At 38.9% G+C, this 6,285-nt stretch overlaps 2 pseudogenes; one reads left to right on the forward strand and one right to left on the reverse strand.

Annotated features, from left to right (window-relative positions):
• Positions 1-2,572: 2,572 nt before the first annotated feature.
• LOC131773728 (uncharacterized) lies at positions 2,573-4,488 on the forward strand (annotated as a pseudogene).
• Positions 4,489-5,327: 839 nt separating this feature from the next.
• Positions 5,328-6,285, reverse strand: LOC131773726 (uncharacterized; annotated as a pseudogene).

The raw sequence follows: 6,285 nt of genomic DNA on the forward strand, positions 1-6,285 counted from the left end.
CTGGCTTTGTTGACATATTAGAAACTGATCACGCCACCGATCACGTGCAATTTGCCAAAGACCCAATATGAGTACCAGGAGTAACAAACAAGTACACACCACCATATGCGAGTGATATACGAGTAAATACGGCTACATACGAGTGATATTCGGATACATACGAGTACATAAGGTTATAATTTGTCAATTTTTTTCTTTATATATTGCATTAAAACTGTCAGGATCTGCGCGAACTATTTGTCAAATGCGAGGAAGAGCGAACCCCAGAGGTTAGATTCAATTGATTTAAAGTTGGACTTCGAGTTGGACTTCGGTAAAAAAAATTCCCACTTAGAACCGAATAATTATTTATCCTTGTTAAGGGTGTCACGAAACCTCAGGTATTGAAACTGGCAAACCTCAGACACTCGAAAAATATATCTTTGCGCGATTTGCAATCAATTGTGCTCAACGCGAAATATAATGAGGCAATTATTTAAATCGTTTTCGTGAAAGTTGGCTTCGGTTTCTGAAAGAAAGGAGGGATAACTAAATTAAACTGGCTTTTGGCGAAATGAAATAAAATATATGTGACATTTCACTAACAACAAATGTGTGTCGCGTGACACTTCATCCTTTTCCACAACGCTTGGACGTTGATTTACGAGCAGAATATTAAAGACGAAAACGCCGATTGAAAGACAAATTGAGGCAACCAGTATCAAGCGGAATGTACAGCAGTAAAGGCGCTTCAAACCAGATCTTCTCCAGAAGAAAAGCATGGCAGACTAAGCTTAACAGTGAATTATGTCGACAATAAACCAAAAGATTACATCGAAAATCAATAAATCTGTATTGAATGTACTTTTATTCATAACAATTGACTACATGTAAATCTGAATAATAGAATTGTATTTCGTAGATTTTCGTGGAAGATGTATGGAATCCATGGTAACCAAACAAGTTTAGAGGTCTGGGAGAAATGACATCTGGTGTTCCTGTTTTTTGCTTTCGCAATTCGTTTTTCCAAGAGAATATATTCTCTTGGTTTTGCAGCGATTTCCGAGATTTATCGTGAGAAAAAAAGATTCCCTGGACAATATCAGAGCTGGTTTAAGGAGTTTTGTATAAAATTTGTATAAAATTCTAAAAAATTGTACAAGAATGCAGACGTTTCTGTGAGTGAGGCACTAATCATTTATTTCCTGACCTGAAAAGCTGAGATTTCCTTAAATTCAAAATTTCATGTGTTTGTGCCTGAAACAACATCCGTTCAATGGTTTTAAACTTTAAACACTCTGGCAAACTCTATCATAAAATTGCTTTCTTCACTAATGAGATAAATACATATAAAAATAATTAAATAAATTTATAATAAAGTTCTGATATAACGCGCACTGTCATTGGTTGAAAGAGCGTGCTTTATAAGAGTTTATAAAATGTTCCGAGAAATGCGCCATGAAAATTTCATGCCACAATGCAGGCCGTGATTGTAAATGCCGCCATCTGTGTGAATTATTACGCAAGGGTGCAGTTTCGATTCTTTCTGGATCTCGTCAGGTGCCTCCTGTGAGCGAATTCGTCTCGGAGGAGTGACAGGAGTCGCATAGACCCGCAAACATTTTTTAACTTTCGAAGGAACGGCAACAGACAGTGAATCCGATTGCTGCAAAAGGCCTATTACAATGTAAACAAGTTATGCACATAGACTTTCGATCAACAAAACAAGCACTATGATTGGTTGATGCTTGGTGACGTGCCCCTGATCAAATCGAATATATCCCGGCGCAGTTGTTACACGCGCGTCGAAAACAACATCAAACAAGCGACTAAATACAGGAATGGCTCCGACCTGTGATTGGATGATAAAATAGTAAAAGTTAATAAGTTATATCTTAACTCCTTGCTCGTGAGTATTGTTAACCGCGTGTATCAAAGCAGAACAATGAAATATCAACGCGACTGAAAACACCGATGTGTCAAACAAAAAAAAGGTTACTTACGTAGCGAAGGAAAGGCAGCCTTTCTTGTTCGGCGAGTTCGTTCAGCGATGAAAAAGTCATCTGCTGACTAGCTCCGCTGACAAAACTCGTTTAGTCAGTTCAGGCGGACGACCAGAGACTGGACCCATTCCTGTATTTCACCGCTGACAGGAATAGCTCCGACTCAAATGTTTAGTTTGGTTCGATGACTTTTTCATCGTCGGAATATCGCTGAACGACCTCGCTGAACAAGATGGACTCTGCCTTCTCTTCATTATGTAAGTAGGCCATTTCTTGTTTGACTCATCGGTGTTTTCACATTGATATTTCATTGTTCCGCTTCGAGACACGCGGTTCACAATACTCACGAGCAAGGAGTTAAGATATAACTTATTAACTTTTACTATTTTTTATCATCCAATCACAGGTCGGAGCCATTCCTGTATTTAGTCGTTAGACAACATCAAGTGATCAATCATGTCTAACTTAAAAAATTGCGTGATCTTCAGCAAGTGCTCACGATTCTTTATTCACGATTGTGAATAAAGAAGTTTTGCCGTCCTTGTCTGTTTATTTTCTTTATTTTGTTTACATTCATCCGGACTCTTGGGAAAACAAAACTAACTGTTTCCCTCGGGACCATTCATTAATTGTATCACGGACTACCTCTTGCGCGTGGGTCACGTAGCCATTGTGATGAGTTCAAAAGACCTTATTGACCCCGTGTTTTGCAACAAGAGAAGTTTTGAAGGCTTAGAGAGGGTAATAGGTCTATTACTTCTTCAACGTGGTCGCCTTTGTTAAAAAAGAAAGCACTTTACGCGCTAAAATGGTGTACTTCTGTGCCCCGACATACACCCATTCAACGGAGAGCCATACATACAAGTTCTTCCCTTTTCAAAGCGCCGTAAAGGCAAAAGACAAGTACAAACGATGGATCTCTCCGATAAGGTTAGTGACAGTATTTATCGAAAATCTCTCTTTCTGAAAACAACGTAAAATACAGCAATTTTGAGCGGATGCTCTATTTTCATCCACTCGAAATCTCGCGGAAATTTACGATCGTCGCATGCGAGCAGTTGCATGTGGTGTGTATCGTTGATTTATGATTGCTTTTGTACTCTGTATTATGGTTTTTTTTTTTGTTTTTTTTTTTCATTTTCATAACCCTGTATTGTGAACCGGAATTGGGCCTGAATAGAACTGTTACAGTGACAGCATACATTTGTTTTCACCATGCGTGAGCAGAAATCTTAGAGGCGGTGAATTCCTACGTACCCTGTGTAGAGGAAGAGATAAAGGGTCCGGCAAGCACTCCAGAGTGTGTGGCTGCCATTTTAGAGATGGTAAAAAGTCGAATGGCCCAGAGATATTTGAACGAAACAAAGACAAATAATATTATTTTCCGAGCAAAGGGGATCTCCTAAGAAGAAAAGGAAGAAATGCTTAAGGAGAAGACTAGTGCTGAGTTAGTGGAAGATGCTCGAAGAAGTTAGCCAGTATCTCTCCAAAAGGGAAAAGTAAATAAGGAAAAAAACATCACAGGGGGTTATCCTGGACGCAGAACTGGACTTAGCCAAAAGAAGTGTTCAGGATCTCCAGGAAAGAGTCAAATATAAGAGCAAGTGTTACACTGTATCAGAACTGCCTGAGAATGGTATTATAATGGAAACTGGCCTTCCAACAAAGGAAGTCTTCAAAATTGTTGTAAGACATGATTCTAACTTTAAAGATTCCATCAATTATTTCAGGGGCTGGAAGGTTGAATCAGTCATTTTTGAGGACCAGATATTTATTGCCCTAATGAAGGTCAGGAAAAACGACACAGACCTTCACTTGGTTCAACTGTTTAATTGTAGTGTTGCTACAATTCGCCACATCATCACAACTTTCATTCATGTGTTGCATAGCATTTTCTTTCATGACATAATGACATCTTTTCCCACACAAGAAACAACCTAGCTGCACTATCCTCTTTCTGCCAATTTGGATCTTGTCATATAGTGATAGACTGCACTGATATCAAGTTTGCAGCACTTGTGCTGATGAGTCAGCAGAGTGCAACACACTCTTCTTACAGAGGAATGAATTCATTCAAAGTCATTATTGGTGTTGCACCCAATGCTGAAATAACCCATGTAAGCAAGTTATACATGTTTCATTTGCCAATAAAGCCATTATACAGGAGTCAGGCCTCCTCAATCACTTAACTCCCGGGGATATGATTCTAGTGGACAAAGGGTTTCTTATTCAGGACATTGTGCCTCATGGAGTTTCAGTTAAAATCCCACCTTTTCTAAACAAAGGGGCTTTCACAGAGAGTGAGGCCAAAGCTACAAAGGGAATGGCGAGGTGCCACATACATGTAGAAAGAGCACATGCATGGCTAAAAGACTTCAGAATCTTAACCTTCATCCCCTCCTACCTTTGTTGTTACTCTGATATTCTGTTGAAGCTGAGTGCTGCTCTTGTTAGGTTACAATTTCCATTAGTCATGGAGAGGTGTGAAGATAAGGTTTTTGAATAGTTTGGTTCATTTTATATTACTGAATGTGATATTACCCATTAAGGTCAAAAATAACATTGATGATAAATTTTAAGTTAAGAATATCTGGCAGTGAAACACATTTATCCTTCCACCACAACTGCTTCCCCATACACTACGTAGGGTTAGGGTAAGGAGGCAAAAAATCCTCCAGATAAGACTGTTTCCTTTCAACATAACTAAATCAAAGCAAATGAATAAAGAAACTGTGGTGCTGCATCAGTGGGAGAGTATAACAGGGTAATTTAGTGTTGCCAATTGGCCACTGTAAAGAGTCTAAAGGCTGATGTTTCAAGCGTTAGCCCTTTGTCAGAGTGATTGATGAGGGGCTAACCCTCCAAACATCAGCCTTTAGACTCTTAACAGTGGCCAATTGGCAACACTAAATCACCCTGTTATACTCTCCCACTGATGCAGCACCACAGTTTCTTTATTCATTTGCTATGAGAGCAGCTATAAAATTTGGAAATCAATGAAAGGCCAAAACTAATTTTCAGTCATTTGTCTGAACTTTGTTAAAATAAATGTTACCTAAATATTTGAAGCATGCAAGAAAATTACAATTTCCCTTCCACAACTTTTGGAAATAAATGATTATAATAAAATTGCATAAGCAGGGGATGTTTGCTGCCCATGCTTCATCTTTTTCAATTTTTAAAATGGCAATATCTTTTGTGGTCCATACAACCAAAAAACAGAAGTTTCTATGCAAGTATATCTCCCCCAGTACTTGGTGCCAATAGACATAGTCTTTTTTTAGTACATAGCCCAGCCCACTCTCACTACTCTCGAGACAAAGTGCTATTGACCTAACAGCCTCTTCAAGTGAGAGGTTTCTTTCTGTGTATGGTCAATTCACTTCCAGTCTCATGATCAACAATGCCATCTTCATCTAATTTAGTTCTGTGAACCAAACAGTCCAGCTGTTGTTGGTTTCCTCTAGCTCAAAGAAATTCCTCAGAGAGAAGAATTTCCTCAATAGTATGCTGACTTTAGGAGGCTCAGGGCTTTTTTCAGATCCTCATACAGAGCAGCTCGATTGGCGTGTGTTGGCTTCCTTGACCAAGCATAGTAACTCTTGGGCAGAGGAAATAATTGACAGACCACCTGATTTGAAAGTAATTGGTTGGGCTTTCTTTTCTTCCAACGACATTCCACGTCTGTACGGCTCAGAGGGTGGTCCCGTGAATGAAAAGGGCGGCCGCGTGACAGCACTTAACCCTTTAACTCCCGCATCGACCATACACATCTTGTAAAGTTAGTTCAGAGAATTTAGTATCGGATCAACTAATTGTCTCCAAATTTATATTTTTCTTTATTCTCATCACTTTTCTGGTTGAAATTGTATTGATATTGTAAGGAGAAATTCTCTCTTAGTCACTCATGGGAGTTAAAGGGTTAAACGCCTCTCTCGGCCATTCGCGCTCAGTTTTTTTTATTTCTTGCTAATCGTCCGAGTAAATCTGCAGTTTAGTACGTAATGAAAGATAATTCAAATGGAAAATACGCTTTTTAGGAGGAAAAAGTTTTAGTTGCAAGGTGATGCATCGGCCGTCGTTCGAAATTAGACAGTCCAATATTGTACTTAAATTGCTTGTGCTTACCGTGACTTTATAAGCCTTTTTTTCCAGACTTGCATGCACTTCTCCGTGTAAAATTCCTTTGTTGTTACTTAAAAGACTCCAAATGATCAGATTAGTAGTGATTTTCTTCTTTTTTGATAAATTTATTTTCATCTGAAAAGAACGATAGCAGGGACGCGATTGACGGTATAGCCAT

Source organism: Pocillopora verrucosa, chromosome 2, assembly GCF_036669915.1.
Source record: "Pocillopora verrucosa isolate sample1 chromosome 2, ASM3666991v2, whole genome shotgun sequence".
Taxonomy (NCBI): Eukaryota; Metazoa; Cnidaria; class Anthozoa; order Scleractinia; family Pocilloporidae; genus Pocillopora; species Pocillopora verrucosa.